General features: G+C 33.8%; 1 protein-coding gene across 14 annotated transcripts in view; it reads right to left on the bottom strand.

Annotated features, from left to right (window-relative positions):
* Nucleotides 1-20,844, bottom strand: part of LOC141543321 (uncharacterized) — a 139,120-nt gene extending 118,276 nt beyond the window's left edge. For 12 of the 14 annotated variants that reach the window (XR_012482407.1, XR_012482408.1, XR_012482409.1 and 9 more), the window contains exon 1: nt 20,580-20,844. The gene's annotated coding sequence lies outside the window, so the exon portion shown is untranslated. Of the gene's footprint in view, nt 1-18,802; nt 20,543-20,579 lie in introns of those variants that run through there. The other 2 variants (XM_074268362.1, XM_074268364.1) reach the window with 1 other exon arrangement.
* Nucleotides 20,845-21,095: the final 251 nt, after the last annotated feature.

Raw genomic sequence — 21,095 nt, 5'->3', positions numbered from 1 at the left:
ATAAACCACCTGCCTTCTCATTTTATTATATGAAACAATTTTTTCATTCTACTGATGGCAAATAAATTGATTCAGAATAAATGAAAATTTGAATGTTGTTGCCCAATATGTAGAAACCAATTTGCAGAAAGACAAGCAATAACATGCTCTGAAAGAGAGCTATTACCATCACTGGCATGTCAAGTTACTCCTGAATTGTGATAAGTTGGGAAAAAAAACAAACAAAGAACCCTTTCATTATGTCTGTGAGACATTTCTGTTTTGAGAAATTTACTTGGATATCTGTGAAGCAGTGGGGTATGATATTTAATCCTTGTAACTCGAGTCAGAGATAATAGTCCTAATGATTTTGAATAATTTTAACAACAGTCTTTATTGGGTCAAAATATAAGTTTTTCTTGCTCTATAGTGAGAGATCCATGTACTCAAAAGCAACATGTTTCCTGTAAAGAATAGCTTTTTTTTTTTTTTTTTTTTTTTTTTAAACCCAAGCTTTTATTTCATAGTCAAGACGGAAAGGAGAAAGTTCTGGGTAAAATTGCTTTGTTTTGTTTGACTGGATATAATTTCCTACATGTGGAGAACTCTCTGGTGTGAAAACATCCTCCACTGGTATAGATTTGAAATTCATCTCCAGAGTCTAATCTTTGCTCAGGTTGCCCCTCCACAGCTGGAATGTCCTCCCACTTATTTTCTTTCTCTTTTAAGGCTCCCCTTGAATGCCATCTTCTATCCAACTACTTACAGGATCCCTCCACCACCATGACCTTTTTTTTTTTTATATTTACATTGTATATATTTTAAATCTTTCTTTATCCATTTTATTTGCCATAAAGTGAATCTATAGTACTTTTTTATGAGATACATCCTACTTATCCTCTCCAACATGCATCCACAGGTTGGGGGGGGTGTCTCCTGGGAGATGACTACCTCCATTTCTAGGTTCTCTGGGAATATTAGAACTCTTAAAACTGTAGCTTATGAGTTTGCAACGATATTTTTTGTCTCTGGTTAACAAAGGACACAATTAGTTCCAAGCAAAAGCATTCATTGCAATAACTCATTAAGAAGTGTAGTAACTAAAAACTTCCCCCGTAAACCTAGGGTATACTTTTCTGCACCAATAAACAAAGTGTCAAAGAGAAGAATGGATTTAAAGAATTCACAATAAAAAAGAACCTTAGCAGAGAATAAATAGAGTCAAGGTAACATATCCTTTTAGCTGTCTCTGGATCCTGATGTCTTTTCATTGGTTCCACAATATTACTTGTGGGGTGCAGTATCTCTTCGGGGCACAGTATGTTGCTGTGCCCCCTTTGGTTTGCTCCTGGGCAAAGCACGTGGGTGGTTCTGATGGATAGCTGGGGTTTTCATTCACTACAATTTGGGGCTCAGTTGAAATCCTGGCCTCAAGTATTGCTATGTATTTAATTTAAATACCAAAACCCACTTTCTAGAACTAGTAGGAGACTAAGCTCCAGGCTCTGTCATCTCTGATTGGAATTCCAGCTCAAGATGCCAGACTCTTCTCTCCTAAACTTTTTTGGTACTCATTTGGACTCTGAAGCTGGCCTTCTGTTTTGGCACACCATTGCTGATGAGTCAAATGAGAGATCTCCGTTGCTGCACTCTCCAGGAGTCACAAGAAAAAAGATCAGGTGTTCACTGCCCATACCTGAGTCCCTTGCAGACTCTATTCTCAATTGATACAAAAACTCAAGTGCTACTACAATTGATTCCTTTGATTTTAAAATCTCTATTCTTCCGGTTTACCCCTATAAGTAAGTCCATTGTCTTCACCAATTGTCAGTGTGTAGCCAAGCGCTATTTTCATTTTTGTCATCTTGTATCTTAGATAATTAATAACCTAGAGTTCTGAGTTATTAAGTGATTTGTACTTTTAGTATGTGTCACAGACATGATTTAAATCCAGTTTCTCCAGACTGTGAAGGTTAATTAACAATAACTGGGAAAAGAATCTGAGTTATACAATTTATTAGCAAAACAGGTATAATAAATGGGTTAACGGTCTTTCCTATCGGTCCAAAGATCCTGAAAACAGAGTGTATTAATAAATCAGTCAAATAAAATCACTTAATTATAAGAAAACAATTAACCAGGTGAGAAAATTAAGTGATCTCATTTGTAATTGGAGGAAAGATTGGGGACTTTTTGAATTGGGAATACATTTTAATGAGTTGGGAAGGGGTGACCAAGTAAGATTTAGAGTTTTTCTTTTCCCAGAATTAAGGGATGCTGATTAATTGTATCTGCCTATACTTATAGAACAGTAGATGGCTTATATTATTTAATTTTCCGTGGATAATTTGCAGAAAAACAAGGTGTGAAAACATATGATGAAGTCAACATCCATGAGAGATTCTAATTGGTTCTCTTGATTCCCACATCAAAGCAATTTCATTTTATAGTTGGCCTTAACCCCAACTCAATCATGAGTCCACGAGAGGCCTTCTATTCACTACCTCTCAAAACCTCACAGGAAATTGTTATGAATCCCCAAACTAGTAAGCTTTGAAGATTTTGAAATAAGATCTTGTCCCTGAATGTACTAAAGAGACTACCCCATAGTCACATAACTCTAAGAAATCAGAACAAAGGTTACTGCCATCATTCAGTGTCATTTCAGGTTCAGGGAAATATATTTCAAGTATAGGGTGACAATCAAAGCAAAAAAATTGTGTGATCCTTCCTTTAGTTTGGAAGTACTTCCTTATATCAACTAAACCCTCAAACTTCCTCATACCAAGTGGCTATGTAGTACGGACTAGTGGATAGTCAGGTTCAAGACCCCTCTCAGAGTGTCTATGTAAATCATTTATAACTTTTCAAGACTCCAGGAAATTCTCTAAGACTATAAATAATGTGTTGATTGACATTTGTAGAAGAATCCCTTTCCTGGGAACCTCCAAGTTTATACTAATACTCCTGAGGTGGCTTGGTAGTTGAGAAATATGATTATGGGAGAGGGGGCAAACTGGAGTTCTCATGTACCTATCTAATATACATACTCTTAATACCACTACATTCTTGTGGTACGAAGCAATGGTTCCATATATACATCAATCCATGGGGTGAGGGTAGAAGAAAGATATTATATCAAGACCAGATATCATTATTATTTGGTTTCAATTCTCTAGCTAGTCCATAGTCTATATGCAATGATAAGATGATGTCTTCTGCACATATCACATGGAATCCTTCTTTCTGGCTCCCTTCCCCACCTTTTCTTTCTGATTTATGACTATTCTCAGAAAAACAGCAAAGCTACTTACTAAGGACTGTTGTGTCCTGTGGGTTTATTAAGAATATAATAAATGTCCCTTTTAGAGACCAGGCCTCCTATTCAGTGTTTGCTTGATTCAAAGTCCTTAAGTATTAAAAAATAGTGAACCAATATGTGTAATTTCCTTTCAAGACTATTGGCAATGAGGTTTCTTTCTTTCTTTCATGCTTTCTTTTCTTTCCTTCCTTTCTACGATGATACATATTTTTCAATTGACTTTCTTGTTTAATTTATCTTGGCCTCAAGTACTTGGGAAAAACAGTTGGTATTCCAAGTACAAGTAACTAAAAAAAGTTGCAAAAGCTCTAAACATACTCCCACAACTGGTGAATCAGATTCACCAGAAACTGAAGTCATGAGCATCCAAAATGGCAAGATGAAGGGTAAAATTTATTGAAAGCCAACTCAGTAGGACAATAGAAATAGAAGACATTTGGGAAAGTGACAATCTAGTCAGGAAGACAGAATATATAGATGTATACATACACAGAATGAAGCATATGAGACCAAAAATATCAAAAGAGATCAGTTACCAAAAATTGTCTATATAATGATAATAACTTTATGGAAAAGAATAAAGTTGAAAGATATTAAGAGTTATGATCATTGTAATGATAAAACCAAAGATGAATCATGCCCCTCGCCTCTTGCCAGAGAGGTGATGGACTTCGATCAATGAGACATGAATTTTCAGGCATGGACAATATGGGGATTGGTTTTGCTGGACTATAAATTTATGAGTTTTTTCCTTTTTTGTTCATTGAGGGAGAATGGGAAACATTCTCTTAATACTTAGAAATAGACTAACTTAATTTTTAAAAATTATTGTGTGCTAACTGAATGAATGATGACATTTTAGTGAGAATATCTGGATTGATCCATTCAAATCCTGACTCTGATGACTTCTACCTCTGTGATATTGGGCAAGTCACATCATTTCTCTGGCATTCAATTTTCTTACCTGTAAAAAGAGAGTTGTGGTATCAGATCTGATGATTTCTAAGGTTCCCTTCAATTCAACATCTGTGAATACCATTGAATATTTAAACATCAGTGTCACCAAGTAAGGCATTGGTTGGGCATTGATGGGCAAACGAGGGCCAGAGAGCCAAATCCTCTGCTTTGCCTATTTTTGTATCAATGAGCTAAGAATAATTTTTGTGTTTCAAAAATCAAGTTTTATCACATTTTAAAATTTAAAAGCCATTCTTAGATGGGTGCATACAAAAAGAAATGTGGGCCAAATGAAGGAATGATGGGTCACCAAATTAGGTTTAGTCAAGTGAAACCTTATTTGAAAACCTTACATTAACATTATGGCCTTATCTATCTAGAGTAAATAGTAAACATTTATCAACTGGCTCTCCAGGCCAAAAAAAGGTATGCTTGATAAACTTTTAAGTTTAATCTATCCTATTACCATTTTCTCTATCACTTATTTAAGTCTAGACAATCAACAAAACAAATCAATTCTTCATTTACAGTGTTTGCCAATTTCTAAGGTGTAAATGCTCACACTGAAAATTTAATTACAACTTTTGAGAGTTGGTATGAGCTGGCTGGCTCTAGCACAATCCTGAACAAAATCTACATTAATTACTGTAGGGCAGCAAATCCTATATATATCATGACCATGTGTAGAAAAGCACAAGATTCCCCACCCATAAGAGATATTAGAGGCAACTCCAAATGCATAGATTATGAACAACCCAAGTAAGTCTGGTCATGCCCAGGATTGACTTGTTTTTCCTTCCAGGGTTTATCTTACCTCTAGAAGTTTGTCTATAAAATTAGAACACTCTGCTTATAGGATCTCCTACTTATGGAAATTTGTACAAACTAGGAGTATGATATTAATACATCTCTCTTCCATGTAAAACTTCTAACTGGGATCAGAGGCTGTTTCTTCCCCTCCTGAACTTCAGCCCACACTGAAGCAGATATGTCTCTCATCTTTTTAAATGGATAGAATCCTCTTCCCAGATCTCCCTAGCATCGGTCATACCCGACAAAGATTTGGCAATCTCTGGATTTTCTTTTGTTCTTAATCAGACATAGAACACACAGTCCAGTTCTGTGTATGTTTGGGGATTCTGATCAGAAGGCAAATCACATAAAGGAAATTTGGCTTTAGCCAAATGTTAATGGTATGGCAAATCAGCCTTTAGGTTTTTCTGTTTCCTCCTCAAAATGAGCAAAAAGCAGGTAGAGGAAATAGCAAGCATCTCACTGTTAATGAGAGTCACAAATCTACTTACATATCTAGCTAAAACTCTGGAGGAAAGCAACTAGGGAGCCAGAATGATGTGGCTTGACCCTGCCAGTGGTATTCTCTCCGACATGGTAAAGAATGTGTGTCTCATATTCCATCTTTCTCTGTATTAGAAGCTTCCAAGGTCATAAAGGATGTTACCAAATTTCTGAAATCGCAGATAGTATCTTTCATCTCCATAGCAATACCATCCCAGTGGGAGCTCTAGAACTCAGGGTTACAACCCAATTTCAGTCATAAATGTAAATTAAACTTCATCCCCTATGTGCCTTTGATGTATTTTTTTTTTAATCCAACTATGAATTCTCTCCACACATCACTCCTTTATTTTTTATTCTCATTGTTAGCACTGAAAAGCTGGGCCTCATTATTTCATGTCTGGATTACTGGTAGCTTTCTAAGTTTCCCTGCCTTCCATCCTCTCATTTAAACCAACTTGCACACTTTTACAAGATTAGCCTTGTTAAAACACAGCTTTTATCTTTTCATATACCTGTTCAAAAGCATTCAGTGGAGTGCCACTGCTGCCAAGAAGTCTATATCAGGGTCTTTCTATCTTAAAAATAAAACTCAGTGGCAAGAAATAGAAATAGAAATTCCATTTAAAATAACTACAGATAGCATAAAATATTTAACAATTTACCTTCTAAGACATACACAGGAACTCAACACAATTACAAAACACTCTTTACAAAAAGAAAGACGGAACAGAGAAATATTAATTGCTCATGGGTAGACAGAGCCAACATAATAAAAGTGACAATACTACCTAAATTAATTCACTTGGTGTCATAATCACTCAAACTACCAAAGAGTTCCTTAATAAATTTCAAAATCAAAATTCATCTGGAACACCAAAAGTCAAGAACATCAAGGTAGTTAATGTAAAAAAATAAAAGGAAGGAGGCCTCGTAGTACCAGAGCTCAAATCACACTTCACAAATGTAATAATCAAAACAATTAGTCACTGGTTAAGAAATAGAGAAGTTGATCACTAGAACAGATTAAACATATAATATATAGAAGGAAATGAGCACAACAATTCAATGTTTAATAAACTCAAAGGTCCTAGCTACTGGGGCAAGAAATCATTATTTGACAAAATTGTTGAGAAAACTAGGAAGCAGTGTGGCAGAAATTAGGCATAAATCAGCATCTCACATTATATGTCAATTAATCATCAGTGAACATATATTAAACACATAAGTTAAACACAAATATATTAAATATATACACATAAACATTGGGGATACAAAAAAGTGGCAAAAGATAGTCCCTACCATGATGTCAAGGACTCATGATAAACTTATTTTTCTTCTTTCCTCCCCTCTTTCCTTCCTTCCTTTTTTTTAATATGATTAATGCAAAAATTTATTTTAAATGACTTTCCATATTGGTAATAAGTTCTATTTTTTCTTGCCTCTTTAATAAATTAGGTGGATGTGCAGATGGGAAAAAAATTAGAACTGAAGAAAAAAGAATAAAAGTCTCTATGCTTTAAAAATAAATGAAAAATTCAAAAAGAGACAAAAGTTAAAAAAATAAAAAGAATAAGTCTAAGTACCTTAGTTTAAAATTTAGGGTTCATGTTATCCTTTGTTAATGCTATTCTCCTCCCTGGAATGTATTGCTTAATTCTCTTTGCTTTCCCTATTTCTTCCTTCTTATCCAAGTGTTTCAGGGAATGGATAATACCCTGTCTCTTCCATGAAACTGTTTATGATACAGTGGAATGAGCATAGGCTCTGCAATCAGAAGATATGGTTTTAAATCCTACTCGATGTTTACTAGCTATATATATAATTTTGGGCAAATCACTTAACCTCCCTTAGTTTAAATCTTCTCATCTGTAAAATGGAGGAGTAAGATCTAGACCAGATGGGCTCCTTCATCCCTTTTTTGTGTTTGTAAAAAATGTTTATTATTTTCCCACATTCCAATTGACAATTTATTTTAAATGTAATATAATGTAATATAACATAACAGAATAAGTATGTATGTCCAAACATGTATGGCTCATTCTGTATTTACAATCCATCCCCCAGTAGAAGATGGTTAATGTGATTCATCTTTGGTTTTTAGGAATTATGGTTTGTTCAAAGATCTCAAGTCTTTTGAATTTTTTAAAAATAAAATTCTGTTATAGTACTACTTGTTCTCCTAATTCTGCTCTTTTCATTCTGTATCAATTCATAGAATTCTTGTTAGATTCCTTTGAAACTATCCATTTCATCATTTATTATGACGTAAAAATATTCCATTAACTTATATTGCCATGATCTTGTTTATTTCTAAATTAGTGGACATTCTTTGAAATAGAGTGGGAGACCTGTTTGTAATGTGCATGTGACAAAATCACAGAGGTGTTCTCTTAGCCAGAAGATACCTTTTATTCATGTGAAAACATCTCAGACAAAATCTAAAAATAATTTTGCAATGTGCTTTTGGAGGGGAATGTTTAATAGCTTGGAGGGAAAGGGGGGGGAAGTAAGGGCAGGATCTAAGAATGTGGGACAAGTTTGGGAGGAGTTAAGGAGGGTCAAACTCTCATCTGCTCTGTATCTACATGAGTGGTTGCATGGTGAGTGACAAGATATGTAACAAAGTGGTTGAGATGGTCTTAATTAAACTAACAAGAGAGTCTGGGAAAACTGACTTCATTTTGTGTTCAATTATTGTTGATAATCGGAACAAGATGGGATCCTTTTAGCATTTCCTAACAAGGGGAACAGAATGAGCTGGTTTAAGGTTCACATCACCTTTCACCTTTACTTTTCTAAGTTTAATAATTATTTGGTAATTTATTTAATACAACACTAAGCAAATTAGTTATTATATGTGGTTTCATCATTATTATTATTATTATTTTTTAAATTAAAGCTTTTTATTTTTAAAACATATGTATAGATAATTTTTTTTAACATTGACCCTTGCAAAACTTTGTATTCTAAATTTTCTCCTCCCCTCCACCCCCTTTCCTAGATGGCAGGTAATCTATGTTAAACAGGTTAAAATATAAGTTAAATCCAATATATGTATACACATTTATACAATTATCTTGCTGCACAAGAAGAATCATATCAAAAAGGAAAAAATGAGAAAGAAAACAAAATGCAAGTAAACAACAACAAAAGGAGTAAAAATTCTATGTTGTAATCCCCCCTCAGTTCCCACAATCCTCTCTTGGTGTAGATGTCTCTCTTCATCACAAGATCATTGGAACTGGCCTCAATTATCTCATTGTTGGAAAGAGTCACATCCATGAAAGTTGATCATCGAATAATCTTGTTATTACCGTTCTGCTCATTTCACTTAGCATCAATACAGGTAAGTCTCTCCAGGCCTCTCTGAAATCATCCTGCTGATCATTTTTTATAGCATTTATAGACCATAATTTATCCAGCCATTCTGCAACTGGTGGATATTCACTCAGTTTCTAGTTTCTTGCCTCAAATATTTTTGCACACATCATTTTTATTATATTGGTATTTCCTTCTATGAATATCTAAAGTACAATAAAAGCAGGTCAGGTCAGGTCAGGTACCCTCCCTCAGGATTCTAGGGATGATCCTCAGGAGTAATAATTCTAATATTTCTAGTCATGTACCCCCAGCGGGTCCCCTCTCTCCTGACCAGTTAACATTTCAATAAATTTGTTCAGCTAATTTCTCTTTCATATCAATTCAAATGACTTAATTAACATTAAGCTTTTTGTAAAAGGTTATTGTAAAGGAATGGACAGTGGAAAAGTATAGCAAGGGCAGAATTACAAAAATATTTCCCCTCCTCCAATCAGGGCACACTATTACCTGCATATACCTATTCTTACACTGGGAGACTGAAATCAAATAATGTGATTACCAAATCCTCCACCTAGATTGCTTTTGGGTGTGGTGTGGCTGATGGACAAGTTGCTCTCTTGTATGCATTATTAACTGTGCCTTAGCTATTTGGCTAATTCCCTGCTGGGCTAGGTCAAACAGGTTCCTTCCTGGAGCTTTCACTAGACTTGGCTATTATGGCTGTCTTGACTCCCACGTTATGGACTTCTGATGATTTTTCTGAACTTTTAAAGTCTTCAAATTTGTAACCTTGTTCATTCTGTTTCTGACACTGATTTACCTAAGAGGCAACAATAAACATAGAGACAAGTAGAAAGAGTGATGCAAGGTACTCCTGGTCACATAGTGGCCCAAGGGGAGGTGGAGGGATGATTTAGGTAGCAGTGCTTGTTTCTTTTTCTTCCCCAGAAGCTTCCAGAGAAGCTTTATTCTGTTCAAATCTTTTGTATACAAGTTCATTTTCAGTATAGCAGTCAATTAAATGGCTTTTTTTCTCACCACATGGTAAGCCAACAGGGTACCAGCTCATGCTCTGAAGTAGGAAGAAGAAGAGTATCTTTATCACTCTTTCCATAAAGAAGGTCAATAAATCTGGATGTGAGTTGACACTAGGCAGAGCATATGGTATATGCTCTAAGGAACGAGCCTTCATTAGTCAGTCCCCTTAGATACTTTAGCATTTTATCATGTGCTATTATATTATCTGTTCCATGTGTGTATGTGTATATATATATATATATATATATATATATATATATATATATATATATATATATATGTAATTTTTAAAAACTCTTACCAAACTATTAAAAAAATAGTAATTAAGGAAGCATTTATTATCTATTATGTATCAAATACTGTGGTAGGCACAAATTAAATAGTCCTTTGTCCTCAAAAACTTATATTCTTCTGGGGAAAATTTATACTTTCTGAAAAGTAAAACTCCCCTTTTCCTACTCCCTTCCTCATATAAATCATCTTTGTCTCTAGAGATGGGGAAGGAATTAGGTTCATCACTTCTTATCTCAGTTCCCATGAAAACAGTCCTTGTTCCAAATCTAGAACTATTCTTAGACTTGAGTCCCAGGCATTCTGGTTTTTCAGAGTTTCCTTAATGGACAGGCTACTTGCAACTTCTCACTTAGAATTACGCCTACAAGGTTGTCATAACTCCAAATCCCAGGGGTTGGTTAAGGTGGGGTGTGGAGGCAGGATCACTACTTATACCTAGAAACAGAGGACAAATAAAACAGAACAGAAACTAACAGCCTTTTGGCTCCCTAAAATAAGAAAAAAAAATCTGTATCCTTTCTGATTGTGGCTACATAGATTTGTTTCTGCATAGACTTTTAAATTTTATATTATAAAAATAGTTCTTTTTGTCTTTTCCAACTCTTTCTATTTCATTAGGAATTTTTTCTTCACAGTTATGGAAAATAAAACCTTCCATATTTCCTAATTTTTTCATGGTGTCATTTATTCATTTGAAAATTGCCTTTATATATGATGTAAAATCCTTGTTTACCCCCTTCCCATATTTAATCCCAATTGCCTCAGCAAAACAAACAAACAAACAAAAACTAAATACAGATAGATGTATGTATGTGTGAAATTTTAATACTTGGAAAGCTGAAGAATAAAAATGTCTAGGAAAGGGACTCCCTAACCAATGAAGACTTTCAGGAAAACTAAATATGGGGAAGGGAGTAAAATGGAACATTACACCTGGTGATCAAAACCTATTTGCAAGAAATTCTTCTTGTTGATGATGCTTAATTACTCAATCTTCTATGTCTTCTCCAGGGCTGGAGTTAACAATAGCTTAGGAAAGAAGAGATACTAGAATTCTGATTCCTAGAGAGCTTCAAGAAAGAATGCATATGGTTTCTGATTGTCTTCAGGGAGAAAATGACTTTGGTAAGTAGCAAAGGTGTAACAGCATCTCAGTTATATCATTATCTCCAGCTAAGAGAAACGGAGGGATTTTCCATTGGGTAGAATCTAGAATTCTTTTTCTCTTGAGTTAAGATATATAGATCCCAGTGGCAGAACTTACTTTGTGTTTTATCTAATATAGCTTCATTGGCATAACTTTGATTTTTCTTTGTTATAAGCTTGGAGAAATGGGTTTTTGCATGGTCTTTGTATAACCAGCATTTTAGTGGGAATCAGGTCTTTAGGTATATAAATTGGGCTACTTCTTTGGCATTAAGGGAAAATGATCAAGAACAAAACTTAATCTAAAAATTATTTTTCTAGCAAAACTTAGGGGTGGGATGCAGAGATAAGTTAGTTTTAGCTAGCATCATTTATCAAAGAGAGTAGAGTATCTAGCTTCATGCCTCCAATCTCTTGCTCTTCTCTTGGTAAGGATCAAAGTCTCCAGTAGATGAAGGAGACTCTAAAGAAGCCTCCCTATGAACCATATCTAGACAGATCCATGTCTATCATTAATAATGACACAAAAACATGTTTTATGATTATATATGACCTATGACACCAATAATTATTGCCTTATAATATATTTTCAAGATCTGTAGTACTAAATCCCCTTCTTCCTACTTTTTTCTTTATTTCCTTTGATATTGGTCATCTCTTATTTCTTCATGTAAATTGCTCATTTTATATAATTCTATAAAAATATTCATCTGAAGAATAATGACAATGTTGAAGGAGATATGGGAAAACTGGAACACTAATGCATTGCTGGTGGTGTTGTAAACAGATCCAACCATTCTGGAGAGCAATCTGGAACTATGCTCAAAAAGTTATCAAACTGTACATACCCTTTGATCCAGGAGTTTTTCTACTGGGCTTATATACCAAAGAGATCTTAAAGGAGGGAAAGGGGAGCTGTATGTGCAAGAATGTTTGTGGCAGCTCTTTTGTAGTAGATATAAACTGGAAACTGAGTGAATGCTCATCAGTTGGGGAATGGCTGAATAAGTAATGGAATATTATTGTTCTGTAAGAAAGGATCAGTAATTTGATTTCAGAAAGGCCTGGAGAGACTTACATGAACTGATACTGAGTGAAATGAACAGGACCAGGAGATCATGATACACTTCAACAACAAGACTATACAATAATCAATTCTGATGGATATGGCTCTTTCCAACAGTGAGGTGACTCAGTCCAGTTCTAATTGTCTTGTGAGGAAGAGAGTCATTTACACCCAGAGAGAGGACAATTTGTTTTCTTTCTCATTTTTTTTCCCTTTTTTGATCTGATTTTTCTAGTGCAGCATGATATTTGTAGAAATATATATAGAAGAATTACACATTGTTTAACATATATTGGATCACTTGCCATTTAGGGGAGAGGTTGGGGCAAGGGAGGGGAAAAACATAGAACACAAGGTTATGCAAGGATGGATGTTAAATTATCCATGTATATATTTTAAAAATAAAAGGCTTTAATAAAAAAGAGAGAGAGAGAGAGAGAGAGAGAGAGAGAGAGAGAGAGAGAGAGAGAACAATACCAATACACTGGTAATTTTAATGCTATAAAATAAAAATCTGTGGAGTAATTTGGGTAGTATTATTATATTTATTTCAATGGTATGGCCCAGACATGAACATTTGATATCTTTCTGATTATTTTTTTTTCTATGAAAGTTTTTTGTAATTGCATTATATTTGTATAAACCTTGCCAATATGATAACTTCCAGATATTTAATGCATTTTGTTGTTATTTTATATAGAATTTCTATTCCTATCTCTCTTTTTTTGGATTTTGTTAATAATATATGGAAAAACCATAGACTTGTAGATATCCAGATGCTTCTTTCCTATGTATCATGCATAATTTCTTCAAGAAGAAATTAAAGTAGTAGACATGACAAATACCAAATGTTGCAAAACTGACTTTATTCTAATAGGAAGTAAATGTGTCAGTGATTTTTGAATCATCTTTCTGTATAGTCAGCCTATCAACTTCAAAGATAAATATTAGTACCAAATGAGAACAAAACTAAGATATGACATGCAAATGAAATAACTACAACCTAATCTATTTAACCAAATTGTTAGTGCTGAAAAAGTGCAAAATGGATAAAAGAACAGACAATGACATAAACTATCACCATGACCTGAGTTTAATTGATATAAATCAATCAGTACCACAAGGACACCAAAAGGGTCAAGAAACCATGTTAATCAGCACACATAATCTTTAAGAGGAAAGACATGACAGTTAAGGATGAGAGCAGTTTAGAACGTTTTATCTTAATCTCATGAAGACAATTGGTAGAAATTTATAGGAAGTGTCAGTTCATAAAATAACAAACAAAAGATATAGAGTGAAAAACATATAGTCATTTACTGTCCTATTCAGGTTCCTAGAACTTGTTCTGATTTGCCATCTATGTACTTCCCTGAACTGTCAAAAGTAATCATATTTCCTCCAAGTAATAATACTGCCCATTTAAAAAACAATAATATCCTAAACTTCTCTGGAATATAGCTTCTGAGACTTCTTGGCTCCAATCCATACTGGGTTTATCAGTCAGTTATCTTATGGTAGTAGAATAGGAAAAATACCATGCTTTGGCAACTTTGAGCTCCAGAACCTCAAGGTCTGAAGGTGTCACCTCTCAGCACTAGATCTATAAAGCTACAATGCGATCTTTTTGTGATTAGACCATCTGGATTTTCTCAGGTTAGGAACTTCAGCTAGAAGGATATCTATAGTCTTTGCTTCCTGGAATGGAAGAGGGATTGCTTCCTTTCACTTTGGCAGGAGTTGATATAGCTGCAGGGCAGCTTTTAAGACTCTTCTTTCTTCTGATAATCTGTTTGAATTGCATTCATTTTCTATCTCTTTTAAGAATCTATACTCAGTCTACCACTAGGTATCCTGCAAACATTCCTGTCCAGCCAGAATACAGGTTAGAATAATATTCTCACCTGTTATATTCCACACGGACTTGTGGAAGATATAGTTCTCAATAGTAACATGTTTCACTAACATCTTAATAAAACAAAAACAAAAATCAAATTGCTTTTTAAATAGCAATGACATAAAACCACATTTTATTTATGTCCTTTGTTTAAACTGATTAGGTTTAGACTAGCATCTCATACCTTTTATCATAATAGTCACGAAATAAATAAGTGACTTAAATGTAGAAGATTAAATTACAAAATAATTAAAAGTGAATATAAGGCAGTTGGTATGGAGTCATTTTCAGTTATGTCCAACTCTTCCTAATCCCATTTGGGATTTTCTTAAGTTGTTTATTTCCTCCCAAGTCAATTGGGGTTAAATGACTTGCTCAGGATCACACAGAAGTGTTTAGTGGCTTAGGTCACATTTGAATTTTCAGGTCCTTCTGACTTTAGGACTGGTACTCTTTATCTACTGCACCATCCAGATATCCCATTTGGGGTTTTCTTAGAAAAGATTCTGGAGTGGCTTGCCATTTCCTTCTCTAGCTCATTTTACAGATGAGGAAACTGAGTCACTTAACAGAGTGATTTGCCCAAGGTCATACAGCCAGTAAATAAATGTCTGAGGCTGGATTTGAGCTCTCTGGTCTTCCTGACTCAGGGCTGAGTACTCTATCCACTGTATCATTAAACTGCTCCAGTTAGCATTTATATAACACTTATTGACAAATTAGTCACATAATTCTAAGCTAAGTACATAGTAACAAATCAGGTTTTCCTAACTTGAGGCATGACACTATTTTTGCATCGCCTAGTTTCTCACATAATACATAAAAGTTATAATACCACCTATTGCGTACTGTAAATCCCATGCATGGATTTCATTTAAAACAACATGTAGCTTAACATTTAGATGATATACAAAGATCATAAAAAAGAATCAGAAAACATGGATATTTAGCAATAGTATACAGAACAAAGATGAATAAGATCCATATTATGGCATAGCCAGTCAATAAGCATTTACTAATATCTGAGAGTCTTTGAAATAACGTTTGCTCTCTTTGTGGTGGTAAAGAATTGGAAATTAAGGGGATGCCCATCATGGGTGAATGACTGAACAAATTGTGTTATATGAATGTAATGAAATACTATTGTTCTCTAAAAATAACAAGTAGGTAGATTTCAGAAAAAATTTGTAAAGACTTAAATGAAATGATGCTCAGTGAAGTGAGCAGAGTCAGAACATTGTACATAGTAACAACAGTGTGCAGTAATCAATTATGATAAACTTAACTCTTCTCAGCAATACAATGATCTAAGACAATTCCAAGAGACTCATGACAGAAAATGCTATTTACAGAGAAAGAACTGTGGAGTCTGAATATAAATCAAAGTATATTATTTTTACTTTTTTTTTTTTGTCTTGTAGTTTTTCCTTTTTGTTCTGATTCTCCTTTATAACTTGATTAATGTAGAAATGTTTTTTAATATGGTTGTACATATATAATCTATATTAGCTTGTTTGCTGTCATGGGGAGGGAGAAAAGAAAAATGGAAATCAAAATCTTATAAAAATAAATATTGAAAACTATCTTTATGTATAAATGGGAAAAAATACTATTAAGTGAAAAAGGAAACAAAAAACAAAAAACAGAATAGCAATGCTTCTAGACATAGCCATTACCATGGGAAGCAATCCTTGAGGGAGATAGCATGGCAATAGTTCCTGTAGGTATTAGAGTCTCATCTTTTAAAGACCCTCCCAAAAGTAGGATCTTGTCACCAAAGTTCTTGGTACTGGTTACATGGTTTAAAGTAGTCAATTTGATTACAGTAAATTAAAAGGCTGTGTACAAGAATCAGAAAGACATGATTTTATCAGTGAAAATGACATTTAAAAAACATTATTGTCTGAGTTTTGTTTTGGTGGTGGGTTTTTTTTTTTTTGGGTGCACACCAAAGTTCAATGGACCAGGTCCCCCTTCTCCCTGACATATTAGGCTTAAGTTATCTGGCAGATTTGTTGGCTCAGGAGGCTAATTTTAAGGTAAAGCTATTCCTTCCTGGACAGGATTCCTGGTAATCCCAGGCTACCAACAAACTATTAGCATATTGAACTTCCTTGTAACCTAAAGGCATATGAAATGTCTACCACTCTGGAGTCAGATCCCTTCAGAATTGCCAGATGCCAAGGACTACAGGAGTCACCATATCACAGACTACTCCACCCTGCTAACCAGGCGCATTTCTATATAGATATGAGGATGGCAGTGTCTATTTAAGATGAGTGCTGAAGGATCTTTGTTGAATATTCTTTTTATGTTATGAATAAGGAAACTTCCTTTGGTGAATTGTTGAATGTTCTCCCAGTGTTTTATTAATTTAAACTAATAGAGAACTGGTCTCAATTGTGCTTGCCAACTTTAGGAGCTGATGGGTAAGGATACTACTATTCATGTAGTCTGGCGGTGATTGCTTTTGTGTTTGGACAAGGATGACTCACAAATCACTGGTCACAGATTTAGCATTAGAAAAGACCTTAGTCATATTGAAAAATGTTCTAAATCATTATTGATAAGAAAAAAATGCAAATTAAAACAACCTTGAGATATAATTTTATATCATCAGATTGGTTAGCATGATTAAAAGGGAAAGCAATAAATGTTGGAAGGGATGTGGAAAAATTAGGATATTAATTCATTGTTGGTGGGACTGTGAACTGATCCAATCATTTTGGACAACAATCTTTGAATTATGCCCAGGGAGTTATTAAAGTGCCTATATAACCTTTTAATAAGCATTTTTTTAAATAAGATTGTTTCTGAAGATGATAAGGAAAAAAGACAAACCTACATGTTCTAAAATATTTATAGCAACTCTCTAAGTGGTGGCAAAGAATTGGAAATTACAGAGACGCCTGTCAATTGGGGAATGGATGAACAAGTTGTTTTATATGACAGTGAGGGAATACTGTCCTATAAGAATTGATGAGCTTGATGATCTTAAAAACACATGGAAAGATTTACATGAAATAATGAAGGGGAAAATGAGCAGAACTAAGAGAGCAATATTGTTTTTAAAATGATTTTGAGCAAAGAAGTTATTTTGTCTATCATAAAAACTCAAACTAAATATAAAGGACATATGAAGAAAGACAGTATTTGCAGCCAAAGAAAGAAGTGATAAGTAGAAGTATGTATGGAATACTTATCTATCTATCTATCTATCTATCTATCTATCTATCTATCTATCTATCTATCATCTATCATAGTAGCCATCCCTAGAGTGAAGGAAAGGAGGTAAGAAAAAAAAAAAGAAATTTACATGATAATTTTATCATATATTTTGAAGAAATAGAAAGTTGCATACAGTAGATTTGCAGTTTCATGTATAATCATCCTTTTTATTGTACATTAGGGAAATGCTTGCTTTATTTCATAAATTATGTGTCTAATGGTATGTGTGTATACATGTACACATATATATACACATATACATATAGGATGGTGGGAAAGGGAAGAAAAAAGAAAAAGTTCATTTATTAATTTAACTATTATATATTTAAAGATAATAACAAGTTTTACATAATAAATTTGCAGATTCATGTGCAATCATCTTCCCTTCTTCCCCATTCTACTATGTTATGGAAATGCTTGTTTTATTTCTCAAGTTTAGAATAAAAATTTAAAAATAAGAAGAGACCCTAGAAATGCATATAGGATCTATATGAACATAATTATAAAACATTTTTCATCTAAATAAATTAAGAAATAGTAATTCCTCATGGGTAGGCAGAATAAATATGATAAATATGATTACACTACCTAATTTACTTAGAGTCAGTGCCATACTAATAAAACTATCAAAGAATTATTCTATGGTGCCAAAAAAAAAAAAAAAAAAAAAAAAAAAACCCAAACAAAAAAACCCAACCCAAAATTAATCTGGAGAAACAAAAAGTCATGAATATTAAGCAAGTTAATTAAAATAAAACAAAACAAAACAGAGGAAAACAGCCTAGGACCCTTAGGAGTACTAGATCTCAAACTATAATCAAAACATTTTGCTACTAGAGTGATTGATTAATGGAATACATTAGGTTTAAAATATATAGAAGTAAATGGCCAGAGTAATCTAGTGTTTGAAAATCTAAAGAATCCAAGATATTAGGACAACTCTCAGTATGTAACATAAACTGGAGAGCAACCTAGCAGAAACTAGGTATAGACTAACATCTCACACCATATCTGAAGATAAGCTCAAAAAGGACACATGATTTAAACATAAAGAAGGATATCATATGCATATTAAGGGAAAATGGAAAAAAAAATCAGATCTGAATGTCAAATCTATGGATAAGAAAAGAATTTATGAGCAAACAAGGGATAAAGAAGATCATGGGATATTAAATGAATAATTATGATTACATTAAAAGTTTTTTATGAAAGCAAAATCAATTCAACCAATAAAAGGATTTTTTGTATTTCTTACCTTCTCAAAAGGAAGAATGGGGGTGGGGGGAGGAAGAGAATTTGGATTTGAAAATAAAATAAAATTTTAAAAAGAATCTCAAAAAGAGAAGGGAATTAGAGGCCATCAAGTTCAACCATAACATTTTATATATGACAAAACTGAGGCTTAGAGAGGTTAAGTAACTTGTTAATAATCACACAGTTATTAAGTGTCACAGGCAGAGGCTCATGTCCTGAACCTAAAGCCAATCCTCTATCCACTAAACCCTATTATATCTGATTAGAAATGTCAAAACAAGTATTAGAATTCATATTCTCTGACCCTAAAATCAGTATTCTTTCCATTGCACCATTTTCATCTTAGATAATAAATTATATGTAATATTGACTGAATGCAAGTATAATGTGTAATAGTTTAGTATGTGTAGTTACATATGAATTATCTATGTGGTCCACTGTGTGAAATTCTACAATAGGATATTAAAGTACAATCAGTATTTTGCATGTAATCATACTATGTATAGTTTGAGGTATACCTTTAAACTATACCTACATAGTACCTGCAAATTCTTTAACAAATATGTACAAAAGTGAGTAGCAGTCAGCCAAATTCTTTTCTCTTTTTCACTTCCTTTCTCTCCCATTGGGGGATAAGAAAAGGCAGCAAGATGACATATATTGATGGGAAAAGGTCTTATTTCATTATAATGTCAAAGACAGAGATATATGTACAAAGAAAAAGAGCAAGGAGTTTTGGGGAATAGGTATTCCTATGAAGATAAATGAGGAAGAAAAAAAAAAGTTTCCCAGAGAGTTTACCATTAAATCTGGTAAACTGCAAACATGAATGTAGTCTAAGCATGATTTGGTAGAGCAATAGGACTGCTGAAAGATGGAGGCTGTTGCAAACCATAAAAACAATGCCTGAGGACTCCAGGGAGAAGAATCTAAGTGACAATCAGGAATGTAGAACTTGTATTTGTCACAGAACCCATACATCTAGTACACTGTCTCCTGGAATATTTTTTTGGTTTTGAGTTTTACTTGTTTTAACATTTTTTTATATTTTGACATAAGACAACTTTCTAGTAAATAGCCATATCCTCAGTACTACAAAATATTGCCCTCGAAAAGAGTTGAATTGAACTGTTTAAAAAATTGATTGCAAAGAAATATGTTATTATTATCATGATTTTTTACTACTGAAGGTGACCAGTTGATAACAGAATTATTTAATATTTATGTTATGAAAATAAGTATTTATTTAGCAGGATAACAAACTATATTCACTTAGAAGTGGGGTACAGACATTATCCTTTTGTAAAAAAGATTAGCATAATAGTCACTTCTACATCAATGACTGTCCTGAATATTCTATACTTAAATGTGCAAATTTTTTTTGAGGCAATTGGGGTTAAGTGACTTGACCAAGATTATATAGTGATGTGCACTGTTAGTTTGTCAAAAACAGCACTGTGTAAGGAAGAATTAAGATGAGCCAGATTCTAATACATTCAGAGAAGAGATTCTGAAGTTGAGGTCATAAGTCTAAAAGAGTATTAAATTATTGAAAATCCCTTCAAATTTAACTTGGGGCTATTTAAGCTTCAATTATGGGCAACGGTTATAACTTCACACAATTATCAAAAAATTTTTTTTTTGTTCAGTCACATCCAATGTTTTGTGACCTCCTTTGGGATTTTCTTGGCTAAGATATTAGAATGGTTTACCATTTTCCTCTTCAGCTCATTTTATAGATGAGGAAACTGAGGCAAACAGGGTGAAGTGAGACTTACCTAGGGTCACATAGTCAGTTCGTTCACAAGGCTGGATTTGAACTCAGAAAGATGACTCTTCCTAACTCAAGGGTCCACACACTACACATTGTGTTGTAACTGCCCTCCAAGAGTGTTGTTGTACTTGCAGTCAAAAAGTTCTGGAGTTTCCTATGTCCATCATTTATTAGTGTGACTGTGCAAGCTGCTTAACTTCTGTGTACTTCAAGCAACTTCCTAGGACTTAGCTACTAAACTCTTTAGATGAGTTGTCCATTTATGTTGGGGGGGGGAGTTCTTATATGAGGAGTTACTCATGCTTATAAAGCCACACACAGCTCCTTCATGTGTAAAATCTATTAGGATTAAAAAAAATAATAATACAATAAATAATGCAAAAACAATAGCTTTTTGCTCCTTACTATCACTCCCCCTTACCATGTTTCAACACATACCTCCTACTGATTCTAATTGATATATACATACGCAAGTGCTGCCAGGCATTTTGCACTCTGTGTCCAAGGTCACCCAAACTTG

This window comes from Sminthopsis crassicaudata, chromosome 5 (genome assembly GCF_048593235.1).
Source record: "Sminthopsis crassicaudata isolate SCR6 chromosome 5, ASM4859323v1, whole genome shotgun sequence".
Taxonomy (NCBI): Eukaryota; Metazoa; Chordata; class Mammalia; order Dasyuromorphia; family Dasyuridae; genus Sminthopsis; species Sminthopsis crassicaudata.
This window is presented reverse-complemented; position numbering and strand designations above follow the sequence as displayed.